General features: G+C 32.6%; 1 protein-coding gene across 1 annotated transcript in view; it reads right to left on the bottom strand.

Moving 5' to 3' along the window:
• LOC114326088 (uncharacterized) overlaps window positions 1–17,523 on the bottom strand; it is a 113,122-nt gene extending 95,599 nt beyond the window's left edge. The window contains exon 1 of the mRNA XM_050662427.1: window positions 17,211–17,523. The gene's annotated coding sequence lies outside the window, so the exon portion shown is untranslated. The remainder of the gene's footprint in view (window positions 1–17,210) is intronic.
• Between the last annotated feature and the right edge of the window lie 4,637 nt (window positions 17,524–22,160).

Genomic DNA, 22,160 nt, shown 5'->3' with positions numbered 1-22,160 from the left:
GTTAGGCCTTTTTTGGACCAATTATACTATACTACCTCCGTAACTTTGGAACTGTTCATTTTAGAAGGGATATGCATAAGGCCTTTTTTATTTCAAATTTAATGTAGAACAATTTTGTGTAGAAGGTTGTTCATGCTAAACCGCTTAGTTTTAGAAATATTGACGAAAAACCTAAAAAACTAGGAATTTGCAGATTTCTCCCCCCTCTCCCCCCCAAACCCGACGCTCAAAATGGTGTGACTTTTTTCTGAACATTATGTGGACCATATAGAACAATTTGGTGTTGGAGGATAACTTTCACTTTGGATGTCTGGGTTTGGGTCTAACTATACCATACTATTTATAGGAGAGAATATAAAATAATTTGACTTATAAAACGCTTAAAATTCCAAAAATTACACTATAATAATAAAGTACTTTTTATAACAACACCGTTTTGTTATATACAGAACACAACATGTTTCGAAAGAATAAAATATGAAATGAATGTCGACTCGATTCAAGTTTTCTGTTAACCCAGATATGAAAATATCAAAAGGCACCGCTAGGAAAATATTCCAAAAATGCGATTCAGAGAACCTATATGAAACGAGTCTTTGTACTCTCATACAGAGTATGGCATTAGTAAAAATAGAAAAATAGACGTCTATTTTTCTATTTTTACTAATGCCATACTCTGTATGAGAGTACAAAGACTCGTTTCATATAGGTTCTCTGAATCGCATTTTTGGAATATTTTCCTAGCGGTGCCTTTTGATATTTTCATATCTGGGTTAACAGAAAACTTGAATCGAGTCGACATTCATTTCACTTCTTCCCCGTTAGAGGGCGTTCTAACCTTACTCCGGTATAAATAGTTTTATTGTATACCGAGAACTACGGAAGTTTTGATGTAAATTTGTCTTCTTGCATAGCCTCTTTGATAACAGATAGACCTAGAAATAGCGCTATCAGGGGATGGCAGGAGACAGATTTAAATCAAAACGAAACCGTCTATTTTTCTATTTTTAATAAAATATGAATTTTTAGTAGGTGTATTAACTGTTAAAATTATAATTCCAAAAATTACACTAGTATAAAAAAAAGTACTTTTTATAATACCACGGTTGTTTAAAATGGTATATAGTAATTATTCTTTATTTGATTAATTATTTAATTGTTGCAAATCATACATAAAAAACAATAAAAAAATCTCAGGGTGCCTTTTTATAATCTTAAAAAATGTCTAAATAATCTTACGTTATACTTATCTTCTCTCGTGGGTTCAGTATCTCTTAGTTGATCCTAATCGGGGTAAAGTAGGAAAAAGAAATAAAGCCAAATATAAAATAAAAATACAGAATTGTCTTTTATTTATCAAAATCGATACTCTAAAATCTATCAAATCTAAAACCTGTGGACACAGATGTCCGAATGAAATTTCTAACATTTAAATTTATTCTAGTTAAAAAATATTTATCGGTTTGTTCCCGATGACTTTGGTACAACAAAATAAAAAAAACCAAATTATGTATTCGCAAGACTAGCTATACTCCCTATCTACTTTCTGAAATATTGAAATTTTAATTCCTACGCTTTTTAATCAAAATTTTAGTTTCCGAACATAAAAATATCTTTCACATAAGTTGACTGACCTTTTTCTTCAATCACTCTGATGTCTTCTCGTGACCCAAAAACAGCTCTCCCTCGTTGACTGTGTTAAAAGCTACTCATCAAAGCCCTCTCCGTTCTCCAGCTTCAAAACTATCAGCATACCAGTACCAATTCTCCAACAAGCCGGGCCTCTTTTGACACGTACTCGATTCAACAAAACTCCAAAAATTCTCTGCTCTCCTTCTCACAATAATACAGAATCAAAGAGGTATTTCGTCTCAATTTGATCTGTCTCTCGTTCCACTTTTCAACCCTATTCTCCACTATCAAACAAACCACTGGTACTTGCTAACTATCTATTCACGAAAACGTCGAACTGCTCCTCAGCGATGCCAAAAACATAATGACTTCTTTTTCAAACTCTCTCAATCATTCCAACTACTTTTCCCCTTCCACATTGCCAAAAATCAGAAACATCGACTTTTCCATTCGACAAACAACATTCATTTTCAAAATTATTCCGACCATCCTAATTACTTTCGGGGAAACTCTACAACATTTACTCGTGTTGAACAAAGATATTAAAATTTCAAACTTTCTTTTTAAACCACTTTCCCAGAAAGTGATAATTACATCTACCTGTGGATTCTATAGTTCTCGTAATAAACAATCTATTTTCATTTTAAATCTAAATACATCGTCCTTTTCACTTTAATTATTTACAAAAGTCTTTAATGGTTCATCGAAAAGCTCATTAAAAAGAGAAATCCACTTACATCCAAACTAAATTCTAATAAATATTTACAGCTCAATATACAGGGTGTATCAAATTTATATGCCCGCGTTATTAAAAAAAATTTAATTTAATTTGTATTTTGCCTTTGATTGATAAAATTGAAAACACAATATTATATATAATTATTAACTTAATTATAAAATATGGATTTTAAGTATATCAACTTTTAATTATTTATTAAAAAAATTAAAAAAAGATACGCATCAGCCGCGTTCGAACTAGGGAACTCTCGATCTGCAGTCTAATGCCACTGACCCACCATCAATTTGTAGATATCGATTTATTAACGTACTGTAAAACATCATTGCATTAGTCACATTTTTTAAATAGTTTGAAATAAAAAAAATTTATTTATCCATACAGGGTGATTGATTAGTGGGGTAAAGCTCTCTAGATCCGTTATAGTAATAGATAGCAATAAAAGTTAATAACAAAAATTGTAGCCAACTTTGATTACAGATTGATAATCAGCAATCGTAAATTATCAGTTTTAGACAATTCAGTCATGGCTTAGGTACCTAAAATTGGGAAAGATTTAGACCCGTAATTAATAATTTGCTCTGAAAAATGAAAATATCTCGAAAACTAATAAATTTAGACATAGGGAATGTTATATAACAATTAAAGTACGGTAATGGTACTTATCGACAGTGATATGAAATACAGGGTGTTTCATTTAAAATTACTGAAAAAATAATGTAATTGCGTTTTGACTTACCCTGTATTCAATATAAAGAAAATTAGCAATATCGATCATTTATGAAAATTTTGACAATAAATAAAAAAATATGGCATCAATAAACCATTGCCGTTGTGCTTATTTTTATTTATACAGGGAGTTAAACTAGTTACGATTTTCATATAAAATTGGTTATAACTTTTTAAATACCCTGTATAACATACCACACCTTTATATTTTTGTAATGAAGAAGTTAAGAAGGTTTCGAATATAAAATAAAATGCAGGATGTTCCATTTAAAAAAACAAAACTTTGATCTGCCACTATGTTATCGAACACCCTGTAACATTCTAACTAATTTTGTAATGTGAAGCTCAAAGTTGGTTACAACTTTTGTTATTAACTTTTATTGCTATTTATTACCATAACGGATCTACGGAGCTTTACCCCACTAATCAATCACCCTGTATAATAGCAGTTAAATATTGCATAGTTAGCTAGTTCTAAGCTATTCCAAAAATTTCAGGTACCTAGGTAGCCTAGAACTATTTTTAAAATGGATTACAAAATTTGCGGAGACCGTGACACAGACCAAACCAAGTATATAATAAAAACGTTTTAAAATCAACAGTTTTCTTCCAATGCGGATTTTTCAACACATTATGAGTTTAGAGCGCAAGTATCCAAAACGTTTATAAATATCCTATGGAACATCGAGCTATTCTCCTACAACAAGAATATTCCCTGATCATTTTATCAGCACTATCTACACGATATTTAATTTTATTGCAGTTTAAGATCATTGTTCTTGATGTACTTAGCTATCCGTGACGAATGTTGGCGATGACCATGGAAATCTTTATCTTATTTACAGCTGCGCGGGAAATCTGCGCCTATGTTGTGTTGAATCAGATTCTGAGGTTCTTAAACCATGATGTTCTTCTTCTTCCTAGAAAGAAAGGTCAGAGGAGACGTAATATCGCAGCATTAATACTTTTATACCAAGAGCGAGGTTGTGGCTCTTAAAGAATGCCTCCATCCGGTTGAAGGTGGATTTAGCTTTTCCGATGCACGCTTCTATATCTTGGATGTTGGTCCATTCTTCATTTATTATGGTGACAAGGTAGTTGCAGTCCGCCACTCTTTCTACAGGAGTTTTGACGTAGAGTGGACCTTCTGTTATCATTTCCTTGCTAATGATAACAGAAGGTCAACTGCGCTGAGATTTTTTGGTCTGATTCCAGTAAAGGTTTCTAATTATTTTCAGATCTTGGCTGTTAATTTCTGCCTGTTTTAATATGTTGATCATCTTGGCTCGCTGTGCTCGATCAAACGCTTTTACGTAATCAATCGGGCATGCATATATGTCACAATTGACGTCTCTGTATCTGCGGAATAAGACTTAGCTGACAAAAAGAAGAGTAGACACCTTTGTCCAGGAGTGGATGCAAACAGACTGAAGAAGAAGACAATCTGGGACGTTCAAATTACTTGCCAAGTTGTCTTCTTGGATTGACTTCTAATGGTCGTCTCAAGGAATATGTGAATAAACTAGCCACAACATAAAAGGCAATGTTATGTATGCGACTGTCACATAGAAAGAAGAAGGACTGGGTAGGATCAAAAACAAAATTGAGAAATATCACAATAAAAATTGCCAAAGTCAAATGGAGTTAGCTTGCTAGACACTGCTAGACAAAAAGACAAAAGTTGGAAAGCCACAATATAATATTGGAGACCTTAAAAAGGTAGACTAGTCACACCATGAAAATATGGGAGAGAGTAATTGATAGAAGGATACGTGAAGAAACCGAAATATCCGATAATCAATTTGGCTTTATGCAGGGCAGATCAACAACAGATGGAATTTTCATTGTAAGGCAACTGATGGAAAAATACAGGATTAAAGAGTTCAACGCTCATATGGTATTAATTGATTCATTGATATGGTATTCATAGAGTTCCTCGAGAGATTCTGTGGTGGGCACTCAATAAGAAAGGAGTCCCTGGCGAATATGTAAAGGTTGTGAGAGATATGTATGAGGGAGTAACGACTAGTGTTAGGACAGGTGTGGGAGAGACTGATAAATTTCATGAGAAAGTAGGATTGCACCAAGACTCGGTGCTTACTCCTTATTTATTCTCATTAGTTTTGGACCAGATAACAGCGAAACTACAGGGTAGTATTCCATGGTGCCTAATGTAGGTATGCTGATGATGTAGTGTTAATAGGAAATAGTGAAAGAGACTTAGATCAAAAACTGGAACAGTGGAGACAAGCTCTTGAGGAAAAAGGTTTAAAACTTATTAGGACAAAAACAGAGTATTTGGAATCTTCATTTAAAGATGGAGTTACTACAAATAAAATGATATCTTTGGATGGTGAAATGATTGTGAAAAGCAATGGTTTTAAGTACCTAGGATCGGTATTACAGAGTAATGGAGAAATAGATGGAGATGCATGAAGTAGAATTAGGGCTGGATGGATGAAGTGGAAAGAAGCGAGTGGTGTGTTGTGTGACAGAAAAATTCCAATGAAGCTGAAGGGAAAATTCTATAAAACAGCCATAAGACCGGCTATGATGTACGGAACTGAATATTGGGCAGTCAAAAGAAAGAGGAACAACGAATGCATGTGGCGGAAATGAGAATGCTTAGATGGATGAGTGGAGTAACAAAAAAGGATAAAATTAGAAATGAGTATATTAGAGTAAGTCTAGGTGTAGCACCAATTGATGCCAAAATAAGAGAGCATAGGTTAAGATGGTTTGGTCATGTTCAATGTCAAGACGTTAATCGCCCCATACGAAGAATAGCTGAAGTGCAGATTCCTGGAAGGAATAGGAGAGGAAGAGAAAGGAAGACCTGGGGGAGACGATAAGGCAGGACATGTTGGTAAAGGGGATTAACATTGATATGACCTAAGATAGAATTGTGTGGAGAAATGCAATTAGGGAAACCGACCCCGCATAGGGATAAGGCAAAGAGAATGATGATGATGATGATGATGATGATGATGATGATGATGATGATGATGATGATGATGATGATGATGATGATGATGATGATGATGATGATGATGATGATGATGATGATGATGATGATGATGATGATGATGATGATGATGATGATGATGATGATGATGATGATGATGATGATGATGATGATGATGATGATGATGATGATGATGATGATGATGATGATGATGATGATGATGATGATGATGATGATGATGATGATGATGATGATGATGATGATGATGATGATGATGATGACCTTAAAAAAGTAGACTACCAAGGGGAACACCACAGATAAGATGTGTAAATAATATAAAAAAAATAGCGGGAACAAATTGGAAGTATGCTGCTTAGAGATCGATGGAAGGAGTTGGGAGAGGCCTATGTGAAAAAATGGACAATAGAAGTGTAAATATTTTATCTTAAATTTTAAGCCTCCTGTATATAATTTGTCTTAATTATTATTAAAAGCACGAAATAAGAGTCTCACGGATACGAAGATATAGGCCACATGTGAGAATCGGATTGGGGATTTGAAATCGGACGATTTTGAGATTTGAATGAAAGAGGTTGTATTTGGCGATAATCAAAAGGACGCGAAGTTTAAGACGTACTTATATATTGACAAGCCGGTCATTATTAAGTAGATAAACGCGATTATTTCAAAGACGTTTTCGTTTGTGAGAACTAGTAAATTTTTAGTCGCAATTACACATTCATATAACAATCATTTTACATTTCGTCAAGTTATCAGTAATTTATAATTTAGTTGTCTATTTTATTAATTAAAACTGTTAAACATCATACGGACTTTTATTGCGAGTGTCTTTAACGAATCCTACAGAAGGCTAAGAAGGAGAAGAATGTAAAGATCTTCTCAAATAAAAACTATCGTGCATTTCTAAATCCAGTACAGTATTAGTACCGTTATTATGATGTAAAAATATTGAAAACATTTAAGTAAAGATTTGATTTTTACAAAAACACAAAACAGTAGAATATACTTCAACTGTCAGAGCAGATCCAAGGTTTACCTGTAAATAAGTTTAACGATATTTAAGGAAAATGTTTGTAGTTCATTAATTCCGTTCAGAATTTAATCCAAAAGTCCTTGTTTTATTTAAATTTTTCGCATTATGAAAGGTATTATAGTTGTCCATTAAATATAATTCAAGCAGGACTCATTTGCATAGATAAACACGAGCAACACTGCTAAGCCAGCGAAAAGATTTTCCCAGGTTTAGTCACGAACGCAATTTACCATAAGCAAACAATATAGACTGCGTTGTCCCGTTTTTAAAATGTAAGTATATTATACAGTAAATTCCTTGAAACTGGCTTAATATAATATCTAAAGCCGTGATCCCATGGAATGTGGCGTGCCATGCCAAGAGAATACTGGAATACGCGAATCAACGCAACTTAATTCATCATCATCACCAGCATTCCTCAAACTCTTGCATCCGTTGTTGGATATAGGTCTCCTCCATATTCTTCCATTGTTCTCTATCTTGTGATTTCTGTATCCAATGTCCCACTGTTTTTCTTAAGTCATCCATCCATCTTTTTGGTGGTCTAGCTTGGTGTCTTTTATCTTCTCTAGGTCTCCACTCTATGAGTCTTTTGGTCCACCTATTGTCATTTAAACTTGCTACGTGTCCATCTCCATTTGGCTTGTGCAATTTTGTTTTCACCCATTTTGAAAAAATGTGAAATCTTTGTATTATCCACGTCCGTCTGTCCGTCTGTCCGTAACCACAACTCCTCCGGAAATATAGCAGCTAGAATGACAAATGAGGTGTCAAATGAAAGCTGATAATCCAAGGATGGTACTAAAGGTGAGATATTTGACCTAGGCGGTCTGTGCGTCGGTCCGTACGACCGCGAATATAACTTCTCCGTCATTATACCAGGTAGAATGACAAATGAGGTGTCAAATGAAAGCTTATAATCCAAGGATGGTACTAAAGGTGAGATATTTGACCTAGGCGGTCTGTGCGTCGGTCCGTACGACCGCGAATATAACTTCTCCGTCATTATACCAGGTAGAATGACAAATGAGGTGTCAAATGAAAGCTGATAATCCTAGGATTGTACTAAAGGTGAGATATTTGACCTAGGCGGTCTGTGCGTCGGTCCATCCGACCGCGAATATAAGTCCTCCGTCATTATACCAGGTAGAATGACAAATGAGGTGTCAAATGAAAGCTGATAATCCAAGGATGGTACTAAAGGTGATATATTTAACTAAAACGGTCTGTACGTCGGTCCCTCCGACCGCGAATATAACTCCTCCATCGTTATACCAGCTTGAATGATAAATGAGGTGTCAAATGAAAGCTTATAATCCAAGGATTGTACTAAAGGTGAGATATTTGACCTAGGCTGTCTTTCCGTCGGTCCGTACGACCGCGAATATAACTTCTCCGTCATTATACCAGGTATAATGACAAATGAGGTGTCAAATAAAAGCTGATAATCCAAGGATGGTACTAAGGTGAGATATTTGACCTGGGCAATCTTTCCGTCGGTCCGTAGGACCACCAATGTAACTCCTCTGCCATTATACCGGGTAGAATCACAAGTGAGGTGACAAATGTCAAAGTTTAGTAAGAATGACTCAACATTAGTAAATTCGTATATCAATCCACGCAAAGTTACACGTAAAATTCAAATATCGTCTTCCAGTTCTACTTTCGATTACTTTGGGTGAAAACCTAGGACTTACGAAGTCCAATTACTTGTTTTCTATGGCATCTGTCACTTCTGTCCTCTCTCTCACTATTCTATTGGGTACCATACCTCTTCTTGTTATTCTCAACATTACTCTTTCCATTTTTATTTGGGTTATTCTCAATTTATTTGCAGAATGTTTAGTCAAAGTTATGGTTTCGGAATCATGTTATTACCGGCAGTATGCACTGGTTGCAAACTTTTTTTTTCAACCAAATCGGTAGAGTTCCTTTTAAAATGTGTTGTAAAGGATTTATATTATCATCCAAAAATAAGAGTATTTAATCGATTTAATTTTTAAAAGTCTTAGGTAAATATTATTCACATGCACTGTTTGGATTTCGTAAATGGGTGACATTGGTTTTATGTCATCTAGGCCACACATATTAAAAACATCTAAGTCAGCAATTATGCTTGTATTAGTAATTCACGGTCACATTAAAGTATGGTCAATCATAACAAACAATTAGGATTTATTTATAGATACCTAAAAGAATGGGCAGGGATTATTCATTATTCAGAAACCGACGTGGTTAGAGTAGAGACATTATCCATCCCGACACCAACTAGTTACTGTCGTACATGGTAACTTAAACAAATATATTTTTGTAATTAGTGTTTTAACTTAATCAACCCCATCATCGGGGGTTGCTACCCCCGTACCACCATAGTGTCGCATCTTGCCAAATGTTGCCCATCCCAAGCGTATACGATACTGGATGTCAGAAGTTTGATTGTCTTTTCCTATTCTAATTTCATGCCCTAAATAGATACAGCTAAAAACCTGATGTATGTCGTGCCCACCTACTCTCATAACATCACTTGGAGCTAAATTGGTCATATATTTTGTTTTTTGAAAGTTTATGTTCAGGCCTACTTTTTCTATTGCCTGTTTTAGTTCTTCTATCATTTTGTGAGCAACTTAAGTATTTCCAAAAATGAATAACCATTTTCAATTTCGTTGCAACTCGAAACTACAGCCACATCATCACTCCAGTGCAATTAGATAGTGCAGCAAGTACCTCTACCGGTTTCGCAACTTATTAGTCTCTCATCAGGAGGCACATATGCTGCTCTCTCTGACCCAACTAGGACAAACCCCGGCGTGCAGTCACGGATTGCAACGAACGAAATGGCAGGGATGCCCTAGCGGCAACTGCTAGCAAAAAACTAAGTTTTCAATCTAACAACACATAAAACAACACAAAAAAAATGTTATTCTACATCCTACCAGATTCAAAACAATGGGAACCTTCTCTGGTAATACACCCGAGGCTTCTACAATTTGCAAGTCATAACGGATGCTGAAACTAAGGAAGATGAGGGAATTTTACAATTTCTAATTCACGTCCCATCTGCTCAGCGCGGTAAAGTCAAGATTCAAAGATTCAAATGTTTGATGTGGCTGTAGTTTCGTGTTAAATCGAAATTGAAAATGGTTATTTATTTTTGATTTCCACGTTTACTCTGATTGGAGTACGAAGGGAACCATTCTCGTTGGAGCTTTACCGCGCTGAGCAGATGGGACGTGAATTATAAACTGTAAAATTCCCTTATCTTCCCTAGTCTCAGCATCCGTTATGGCTTGCAAATTGTAGAAGCCTGGTAGGTGTTACCAGAGAAGGTTCCCATTGTTTTCAGTCTGGTAGAATATAGAATATAACATTTTTGGGTGTTGTTTTATGTGCTATTAGATTGAAAACTTAATTTTTTTTAAGTATTTCCCTCAAAATTTGTGATTGATTCTTGGACTAGGACCGAACCCTCTAATAATGGCAGACCTGGATCGCCGTGAAGTCTCTCATTGTTTGTCGGCAAATGAATACGGTTCAAAGGAAGTTAGAAGCTGATACAGACTAAGTACGTGCCCCTCCAAACCTTCCCACTCGGCTAGAGACTGATTCGGTCAGTGCCGTGGTAATTTTACTATGGAGTGGTCTAACGATGTTGTTTTGGAATTTATCAAATTTATCAAAAAGTAATATCTATTAATTTCAGAGTAACGTGGAGCGCCAACTGTGCTCTATTTTATTATCTATGTTCTATATCTATTTGCGAACTGTCAAAGAGTGCGAGTGCGATGCCACGTTCCATGAGATTCCGGTTTAAGGTACGAAGCATACGTACAAAAATTCTTTGCCATTTTTGCTGTATTTGAATGCCGTTTTAACTTCTCCTTTAACTTTAAAACCACGTCATCGTCTACTTCTACTTCCATGTGTTCTATTTTCTTTCAATATCAAACTCATTGGTGTATTGTGCCCAGCTCTTTAATTTTTCCTTGGTATTGAACACCACTTTCAGATTTGTATCTTTCAGCATTATTTCTTCTTCTTTTTCTTATATTAGGCCTCTTGACCTGTTCTTCACCGATTTTGAGCTTGAATTCGTAGCTGTGATGTTGACTGCCAGCTATCTCGCAAACTTTTAAAGGGCCTTCCTATTGGTATCTTGTCTGTTGGCTTTTAATATCTGGCTATACAGGCTATTCTCTCACTATCCATTCTCGTCACATGCTGATTCCACTCTCGTCTTCTTTCTTCCCCTCCTTACTATGTCTTGTACGTTACAGAGATCTCTTATTCTGTCGTTCGGTATTCTGTCTCTCAGTATTTTCCCAGTTATTGACCCCAACGTTCTCATTTCTGATGTTCTCAGTATCCTCTTGCTTTCTGCTGTGTCACATCGTGTTACTATCCCGTACGTCATGATCGGTCTTACACATGATTTGTATACGCGTACTTTCTCTTCCAGCCTCATATCTTTATTTCACCAGATGACATCCCTCAGGTATCCTGACACGTAAGTGCCTTTATTTGCTTGCTTTCGGACGCTCTCTTTAACATCTCCATAACTACATATTTAGACTCCCAGATATTCGAATGTCGAGACTTGTTCAATTAGTTTGTTGTTAATTACAATTTTTGCATCTTATGGATTCTCTTGTCACTATTAGGTATTTGGTCTTAGCTATTGATATTTTCATGCTGTAGTTCTTCGCCACTGTATCGAAAGTTTGTGCTATGCGCTGTAAGTTATTCCCGTTATCGGAGATTAAGATTGCGTGGTCAGCATAACAGAGGATTTTTATTTGTTTTTCTGCCATCTTATATCCTTTTCCAATAATTTTAATGTTTTCTATGATTTTGTCCAGTACTAAATTAAAAATCAATGGGCTTAAGCTATCCCTTTGTCTGATTCCTGAGTGAACTTCCTATGTTAGTTCATTCTCGACTTTTATTCTATTTTTGTTCTTCGTATTAATGTCTTTAATTATTCTTATCATCTTGTTGGGCTGCTTTTTCTCCTTTAGTAACCTTAGCACATCTTCTAATCTTACACAATAGAATGCTTTAGTCATATCTATAAAGCACATAAATGCAGGTTTGTTATATTGCAGTGCTTTCTCAGCAATTTTCAGCATTCCTGGTTTGCTTTTTCTATTATTGTGAGTTAATTCTTTAATATTTTGTGTGAAAACTATCATGTATTTTCCATCATTCTTCTAATTATTCTGCGCATTGTTCTTTTAACCATTCTTCTGTTGCTTGTTTACTTTTGTATTTTATTTGTTTATCTACTTTGTAGTATCTACACTGTTCCAGTACCAATACTACATCATCAGAATTTATTAATTTTATTTCATTAGAGCCATATTATATTGCTTCAAAAGCAGGGCCGTGCAGTGCTATGATGCGGTGAGGCAGTCGCATCAGGCGTCATCATAAGGGGGACGGCATAATCAGTAAAATCAAAATAAAAATTGAACCATTCAATAATTAAAAAAATATATAGGACCAAGTGTCAGCCGAAAGTATAAATATTATATACATACATACAACGTTTATTTTTTTCTAAAGTTCTTTGTTATTCCGACATTGAGGTACATATACGATTTATGGATTTATGTTTGTTTTTACTAGGGATGGGAAAAACCTACCGGTTTTTTTCTTCGCAATAACCGGTTTTACCGGTTGTTTTTTGTCCCGGTTATAACCGGTATTTTCTTTTTAAAGTAAAAAACCGGTTATTAGGTTTTTACGGTGATTAGGATTAGGTTAGGTATCATTTTGGATCCCAATCATAATTCAAATTTTATTTTATTTTCTAAAATACAGAAGCAAACTGAAAGTGCAATCTCACATCAGCCAGAAACAATTATTAAGTTTTATGATAATATTTTTTTGAAAAGGTATTTGTAATCATAATATTTACATAAGAAGTGATCTGGTTGAATTAGACGCAAACATCATCTATTTTTCACACTTAACTCTTGACATTGAAAGTGGGTGAATGACTTTTTCTGATTACCAAAAATAATGCTCTGACCATGAATATCGAATTACTGATTACGAATACAAATCTCCAAGAATTTCGCTACGTTTTCAAAACGATACACTCATACACATGCAGGAACTATTAAATGAGTTAAAATGTACCTATTCTACAAATATACAAACGTGTTAAAAGTAATACGTGTTCTTTCGATAGTACTAATTTTGATCATATTGATATCGAGTCGAATGGAGTATCGCAAACTGAAGTGTATTGTAAATGTAACTTTGTAACCTATTGGATTAAAAAACCGAAAACCGGTTTTTCCAAAAACCGGTTTTTTTGGCCGGTTATAACCGCCAGGTTAAACCGTAAGCAAAAAAAAACGGTATAACCGAAAACCGGTGTTTTGTCAAAAACCGCCATCCCTAGTTTTTACAGCAATGTTTTGTCTAAGCGAAAAAATAAAAAGTTACAGACAATCTGGCTACGACCAAATGAAAATTACTTCAAATGAAATTGCAGAAAATCTTGATCTAAGTTGATATCTTAATATAAGTTGATTACGAAAAGTCTGTGGATGAGCTATTAACAGTGGAAGATAAATTAAAAAAAATATATTTTTTCATCTATATTTTAGACATTGTCATTAATGCTTTGATTGATCGATTTTCGCTTCTAGAAACTCTAATAATTTTAAATTTTTATGATAGTTTTAAATTGAGGGAAGTAGATGATAAAACACTAGAAAAATGTTGTATGAATCTGCATTCAATACTTTCAATAAAAAAAGATAAAGAATCGGATATAGAGGCTATATAGGTGGATATATCTTCTAGAAGAAATTCGTGATATATCCCAAATGATACCAAACTCCATGAAATCTTTAGGGGTTTTGAACTATTTGTGCCAAAATAACCTAATTTCTTTATACCTAAATGTAGTTGTATCACTAAGAATTTTATTAACACTCCCCGTCTCGCTAGCTAGCGGGGAAAGAAGTTTTTCAAAATTAAAAACTATTAAAAACTATTTACGAAGTTCCATAAGACAAACAAAACTAAAAAAAAATAGCACTCATTTCATTCGAGTCTACTCATTAGCTGCTACTTTAGACTACACCAATCTGATTGACGAATTTGGCAAAATTAAAGTCAGAAGAGTAAAATTTTAATTTTTGTAAATGTTATTTAATGTTAATACATATTTCATTTAATTTAAAGTAGGTATGCTTTGTTTTTAAAACAAGTTTTCGTTCATTTTGTTTAGTTTCATTTAGTAAAAATAAACGTTAAGTTTCAATGATATTTAATGGCGTAGTCGCAACATTTCGACTACAATGCTTTTTAAATGCATTCATTTTTTTGAATCCTGAGAAAACTAATAAATATTTTTAAAAAATTTAAACTCAGAATGGAAAATTACATTATTACCGAAGGTCAAAAGTGGCTTAGAATAAATAAAAAGTTTCTTTTGAATGAGATATTTCAAAATAAAAATCACACTAAATGTTCTCTTTTTTTTATCACTGTAACTTATTAAAATAAACGTTATAGAAATTTTCAGGAACTTTCAGCCCTCGGTAATAACGTAATCTTTCATTCTGTGTTTAAATTTTTCAAAAATATTTATTAATTTTCTCATGATACGAAAAAAATGAATACATATATTTAAAAAAAACCCTGAAGCCTAAATTTTGCGCCTATCCCCTTAAGGGGCGGCATTCCGAAGACATATTGAAAAGATGTACCGCACGGCTCTGTTCAAAATCACACAATAATTATATAAAATTATAAGTAAGAATTTTTTTAATACTCAATAGCAAGTATCAGTATCGATATTTTAATATCATATCTGCCTTCAAACATTCTTCAAACATAACTGCAGGGAAACGTTGGATCATGTAATTATACCGGCTACAGTGATAGTGGGCGGAGTAAACAGTCCCCTTATTTATTTGGGGATTTGCTGGATTAGCCTGTGATTGATAGAAGTTAGTATTTATCTATTAGATGCGGTAGACGTCTGTAATGTATCGTCTATGTACATAGAAGTTTGTGTATTTAGTGTATCGAAGATGAACTTTTATATCCAAAAGAGTATGTTTTTTAGATCTGAACATTTTTCGTAATAATTTCGTCTAGTCTCTCTCGTACAAAATGTTTAGAAAAAATGGTGTGCTAAAAAAAAGTAGAATTAATATCAGAAAATAAATAGGTACCTATTCACACTTTTACCAAGGAAGAAGCTAACGGATTTGTGACTTGACGAACCTGAGGATGGAAGGTTTTCCGTACAAAGCAATTAATTGGTTGTTGGTTCTCCTCTCCCACCCCCCAAGTAGCACAATAAAAACATTTTAGTTTTATTTAAAGTTTATAAAGGTTGGTAAATAAGGAGATAATGGTTTTAAAGTTACCTTGTAGATAAACTGCCAGAACTTTAAAACTAAGCATTTGTTACTAGTTTTAAAGTATCTAATAAGAGTATCAAATAAGACTAATTAATCTTAGTAGATAATTTGTCTTATTATAGTTTTAAAATGGTTTATTCTCAGTTCACTTTAAAACTAATCAGTTTTATGAAGAATTCCGGACTTTTTGGTTGTATCAGATTATAGTTTGTTACCAGTAATAAACAGTTTTTTGCAATTAGCTCTTTGTTCTTTGATAGCTTGACAACTGTTGCTAATATGTCATTATTTCTTTTTCATTATTTAGGTTGTCTAAAGTATGTATACTGTTTTTGTTTCTAAAAGAGTATTCAAATTTGTTTAGATATATATTTTTGTTTCTCATATGAATTTTTCATCATTCGAAGTTACACAGCAGGCAATTGAAACATCAGATCTAAATATTGTAATGTAATGCAATTTTAACATCCAATATCCAATGTTCAACACGATGCGCAGAACTCTAAGTAGTGGTACTTCTTTTTTATTCATTGACGTCAGTTTAAAAAAACTTTTTGTACTTAGACATCGTTTTGCTTATTAAATTAATTTTCATTGTAGCATTAGCTATGAAGATGACATTTTTTTCAAAAGCGCTTAGCTAAGGATAATAAAATATATTTACAAATTTTAATATACGAATTTTCTTCACTTCCTTTATTCATTCAAGTGTGTACAAAATTTATCCGTCTTTCAACTAAAAATAATTCGACCAAAATCAGAATTTGATAAATCGAAAAGTAAATCTTCGGTACTTGCAATGTCTTGTTCAAGAAAAAATTAATTAAAAGACTGAAAAATATTCGGCCTGTAGTTTTTTAAGTAAAAAACACTGTTAGTGTCCATATATTGAATAGTTTTATATACCGGGTGTCCACTTATATTTTCCCCCATTTTAACTGCCTATAACTTCTAAACGGCTCGAGATAGAAATATGCGGTTTTCGCTGAAATGTTTTATTTTAGTAAAAGTTTTGTTTGAATGAATTGAATGTTTATATCGCTTTTAAATAAAAAATGGCGGATTTAAAAAAAATCGTTGTTGACTTTTTTTATTGAAACACCCTGTATATTTTTTTGTAACTTGAAAAGACGGTTATTTACCTATCCAGCGATATATATTTTTTTAAAATCGGTTGTCAAATGACTGAGCAATTATTTTTAAAATGAGAGATGCAATGTGGAAATCACATAAATGTTATGTGATATCCACGTTGCACCTCTCATTTTAAAAATGAGTTACTCAGTGATTTGACAACCGATTTTATAAACCTTTATATCGCTGGATAGGTGAATGACCTTTCTTTCAATTTACAAAAAAAATATACTGGGTGTTCCATTGAAAAAGTCAACGTTTTTTTCAAAAATCCGCCATTTTTTTCGTATTTGAAAGCGATATAAAAAATTCAATCCATTCAGACAAAACTTTTTCTAAAATAAAACATTTCAGCGAAAACCGCATATTTCTATCTCGAGCCGTTTAGAAGTTATAGGCAGTTAAAATAGGGGAAAATATAAGTGGACACCCGGTATATTGGTAATGTTTGTATAGAAGTAAATATTTTCAATTAGAATAGCACCAGTCTTCATTCATTTTTCATTTAAAATAAGTTTGTTTGCATAACAGAAACGTAATACATGTGCAAATTTCATTAGAAAAACTCACCAACTATTCACCCGGAAGTTTTTCCCAACACTACGTCCTAATCTCACAACCTCGCAAAATCTCTCTAGCACTACATCACTATAACATATTCTAGCACACGAAAAATAACTTCAACTTCTTTGTTTATTTACTCCGAACCACGAACCTTTGATTCTACCAAAACGCATGGTATTATTTTCCAGCTTTCACCCTGCACTACAATAAAACTTCTCAGACGCATGCGCGCGAAGAAAACCGGAGGAAAAGCTCTGGTCCAAGCTCTGAATGCTATTGATTGGAGTTTTCCCGGCTTCGGCACGAGAGCTATGACAATCGACGCTTCATGTCGCGACGACTGAGAGCACCGCGACGCCGAGATAGCGCGCTGGGAAAAATCTAGTGGGGGAGGTTATTGTGACGCGGGGGTGGACGTTATTGCGTGGGTAGATTTGTGGAAACCTAGTTACTTCAAATATGATTCACGGGGAAATATGAAAGGATTTTTTACACTTTTTATAGGCAATAAGCGGAAAAACGAGCTATTTTTAGATGTTTTACACGGCAGTTTTACCTATAAACCAACAAAATTCTATTTAAGTATTAGCTAGTTAAATAAAACTGTATACAGGGTGAGTCATGAGGAACTGTACATACTCCTACCTCGTATAGAGGCCCCTATGGGGAATAAAAATGACCATTAAAAAGTGTCTGCTTCCATTGTTTAATAATATACAGGGAGAGTTTCGTATTTTGACAGAAATTTATATTCGTCATAATTTTTGAACGGTCAGATCGATGTGTCTCTTATTTTGGTCAATCGTTACACTATTACCACCTAATCAACTGATTTATTCAAACTAGAAAAAAATCAGATCCGGCTTTAAAAAATTAGTTCGTTTGAGTCTTAGAAAAAATTTCACCCTGTATACGCTTTTTGAAAACTCTAATATTAATTTTACAAATTAGACGAATAGGCAATTAAAATGACATATTTATTTTTTCCCCACACGATTACTTAATTTTTTATTCAAAAATCAAATTTGTCAAAATCGCAATTTTACCATAAAAATAAAAAAAAACAACGTTTTTCTTAAAATTAAAAGTTTCACCATTTTTTTTTCTATAACACGTCTAGATCTAAAACTCCCCATAACACTTCAATTTGGACTCTATAGTTTAACATAGTGATCAAATAGATAAATTTTAAATTTTTTCACTTAATTTTTGCGCTTTAACTTTGCAATTCAAGAATCTGCACCTTTTATTTTTAAAAATTCATAACTTTTACGAGAAGAAGACTGAAAGTCTACAACAATTATCATAGTCTTTACAATGGTAAGATATATGTGCTGTAAAAATTTCAGAAAAAAAAATTTTAATGTAACGTTGTAGCGAGTTAAACCGTGATTTCATCTTTTTTTTTTAATTTTTAGGTTAAAATTTCGATTTTGACAAATTTTATTTTTTAATAAAAAATTAAGTAATCGTGTGGGGAAAAATAAATAAGCCATTTTAATTGCCTATTTGTCTAATTTGTAAAATTCATATTAAAGTTTTTAAAAAGCGTATAGAGGGTGAAAATTTTTCTAAGACCAAAACGAAATAATTTTTTAAATCCGGGCCTGATTTTTTTCTAGTTTGAATAAATCAGTTGATTGGGTAGTCACATAAATTAAATATTTGTTAAAAAAAATTAATTTTTGTAATAAAAGTAAATTTTTTTAAATCTATGGTTCACTTTACCAAACTTTTAATTATTATTCATAGTCAAATTTGATTTTTTTATAAAAAATTAAGTAATCACGTGGAAAAAAAATAAATATGCCCTTTTAATTGCCTATTTGTCTAATTTGTAAAATTCATATTAGAGTTTTCAAAAAGTATATACAGGGTGAAATTTTTTCTAAGACCCAAACGAACTAATTTTTTAAAGCCGGACCTGATTTTTTCTAGTTTGAATAAATCAGTTGATTGGGTGGTAACATAAATCAAATATTTGTTAAAAAAAATTAATTTTTGTAATTAAAGTTAATTTTTTTAAATCTATGGTTTACATTACCAAACTTTTAATTCATAGTCAAATTTGATTTTTTTATAAAAAATTAAGTTATCGTGTGGGGAAAAAATAAATATGCCATTTTACTTGCCTATTTGTCTAATTTGTAAAATTCATATTATAGTTTTCAAAAAGCGTATAAAGGGTGAAATTTTTTTTAAGACTCAAACGAACTAATTTTTTAAAGCCGGACCTGATTTTTTTCTAGTTTGAATAAATCAGTTGATTAGGTGGTAATAGTGTAACGATTGACCAAAATAAGAGACACATCGATCTGACCGTTCAAAAATTATGACGAATATAAATTTCTGTCAAAATGCGAAACTCGCCCTGTATATTATTAAACAAGGGGAGCAGACACTTTTTAATGGTCATTTGTTATTCCCCATAGGAGCCTCTATACGAGGTAGGAGTATGTACAGTTCCTCATGACTCACCCTGTATAAGGGTGTTAGTAAATGAGTATGAAAAATTTTAAGGGCTAATTCTACATGAAAAAATAATGCCTGTTTGTTCTATAAACATATGTCCGCAAATGCTTCGTTTGAGAGATACGGGGTGTTGAAATTTTTATTTCAAATTGCAAATTTATTTATTGCTCTAAGACCAGTTGACCTAGGAAAATGAAATTTGGTGAGTTTCAGAAGGTAGTTATTTCGCATTTTTTGACATACAATTAAGAATTTTGTATTCATCATTGGGGCGCCTACGGGTAATGGTCTGAATTTTTTTAAAGGAAAAAATAGTACGACACTGAGGTATTTCGAATTAAAAATTATTTTTAAATTTCACGTCTAATTTGTGATAGAAAACTTTTCTTGCCTTTTTTTCATATGGTGCACCGTTTTTATGCAGAAAAATAAATCATTTTGACGCGTATTTTCATTTTTTAATACATTATCAAGAAATATCCAATATAATAATACTAAACAGGAAAAGTAACAGAAAATATTATTAATAAGATTTTAACTAAAAATTTTTAGGTGCAGAGCTACAACAAATGTTAAAAAAAGGTTACAAAAGAATTTTATATTCATCATTGGCGCGCGTACGGGTAATGGTCTGAATTTTTTTAAGAAAAAAATAGTACGCCACTGAGATATGTCAAATTAAAAATCATTTTATTGCGCCAATGTTGAATATAAAATTCTTCTGTTACCTTTAAAGGAGATCATAAACATTTCTTGCAGCTTTGCACCTATAGTCCAAGTAATGAAGCTTAAAATAGAACAAAACCTCGCAATTTTTACAGAATGGATCGATTTGCTTGAAAATTTGAGAGTAAGTAGTGGATAGTCCAAGGATCAAAATCTATATCATGTCGAAAGGCGCTTTTACCATAGGGGTGGTTGCCACCCCATGTCGGGGGTGGACATTTTTTATTATATTTTATTCGTAAAAGTTGGTAAATACGTTCATTCTAAGCAAAAAACGTTCTATATATTTTTTTGATAAAATTGATAGTTTTCGATTTATTCGCTATCGAAAAAGTTAGTTTTATATCGAAAAAATCAATGTTTTTAATAAGTTTTCTGCTAACAACTCCAAAAGTTTTCGTTTTATCAAAACAGCTTTACCTAACAAAAATGTACCTTTTGAAAAAATAAACAAAAACTTTTTTTAAATTTTCTTTAAGACCAATAATAATCGAGCTATACTTTATTATATGTTAGCTAGTCTTCGTCAAATGCTAAATATTGTAGTTTCAAAGTCAAAAGACGGGAAAACTATGCATTTTTCGAGGACAACTTGTTTAAACTAATTTAAAGTACTTAAAAATATCTATCTCCAGAAATAAGAAAAAAGTCTATAGCTCAAAAATTAAGTGACTTATAATGAAAAGAATGTCAGTCCCTATTTTTATCAGCGAAAAAGTGATCGCAGGCAACCCCCTAATCACCACCCTAATTAAAATTAGAAATTGTCCTTATTTGGTCTTTTTTATTTATGTATTATTAATAGGTTCTAGAAGTTTGACTGGCTTAGAATGATTAGTTTTTAAAAAAATGAAGTTAAAAGCGAATAACGAATTTTTGTAATTTGGAAAAAATGGCCTTTTCTTCAGAATAGCAAGACTAACATCAGAGATAGGCAAAAATGTTTAAATATGAAATTGTATCTCATTTAATTCCCAAGAACATGATTTACAAAAAAATTTTCTACGTCAAAAATTGAGTGAGCAATTGACAATTAAAACTTGTAATAACATCCAAAAACCACATTTACCAACCCTTTCAAAGTCACCTCTTTTTGCGATTGAGGATTTTAAAAAGATTTAATATGAATAATCGTATAGATCGTATAAAAATCTACAAAAATATTTTTTACCAAACTTTCTAAGATAAAAATAAAAAAGTGACGGTTAAAAAATCAATAATTTTTTTTGGAAAAAAAGAGACGAAATCCAATTGGAAGCATAATAATGTAAGTTAGCAGTGTTTTTAGTGATTGACCTTATTCATTCATATTAATTTATGTATTTTTAATAGATTCTAGAAATTTGACTGGCGCTTAGAATGATCAGTTTTTAAAAAACTTTAGTTAAAAGCGAATAACGAATTTTTGTAGTTTGGTAAAAAATGCCATTTTCTTCAGAATAGAAAGATTAGCATCAGAGATACGAAAAAATGTTTTAATATAAAATTGTAGGATATTTAATTCCCAAGAACCTGGTTTAAAAATTTTTTTCTCTACGGCAAAAATTGAGTGAATCGTAAATGAGTATTTCGAAAAACATTGATTTTTTCTATACAAAACTAACATTTTCGATAGCGAATAAATCGAAAACTATTAATTTTATCAAAAAAATGTATATACTCTATTCCACGAACAGACGCCTGTTTTGGATTACTTCGACAACGAATATTTTACTGTGCAACATAAGAAGTACGAAAGTAAATGGCGCTAATAATTAT

This window comes from Diabrotica virgifera, chromosome 9 (genome assembly GCF_917563875.1).
Source record: "Diabrotica virgifera virgifera chromosome 9, PGI_DIABVI_V3a".
In the NCBI taxonomy this organism is placed as follows: Eukaryota; Metazoa; Arthropoda; class Insecta; order Coleoptera; family Chrysomelidae; genus Diabrotica; species Diabrotica virgifera.
This window is presented reverse-complemented; position numbering and strand designations above follow the sequence as displayed.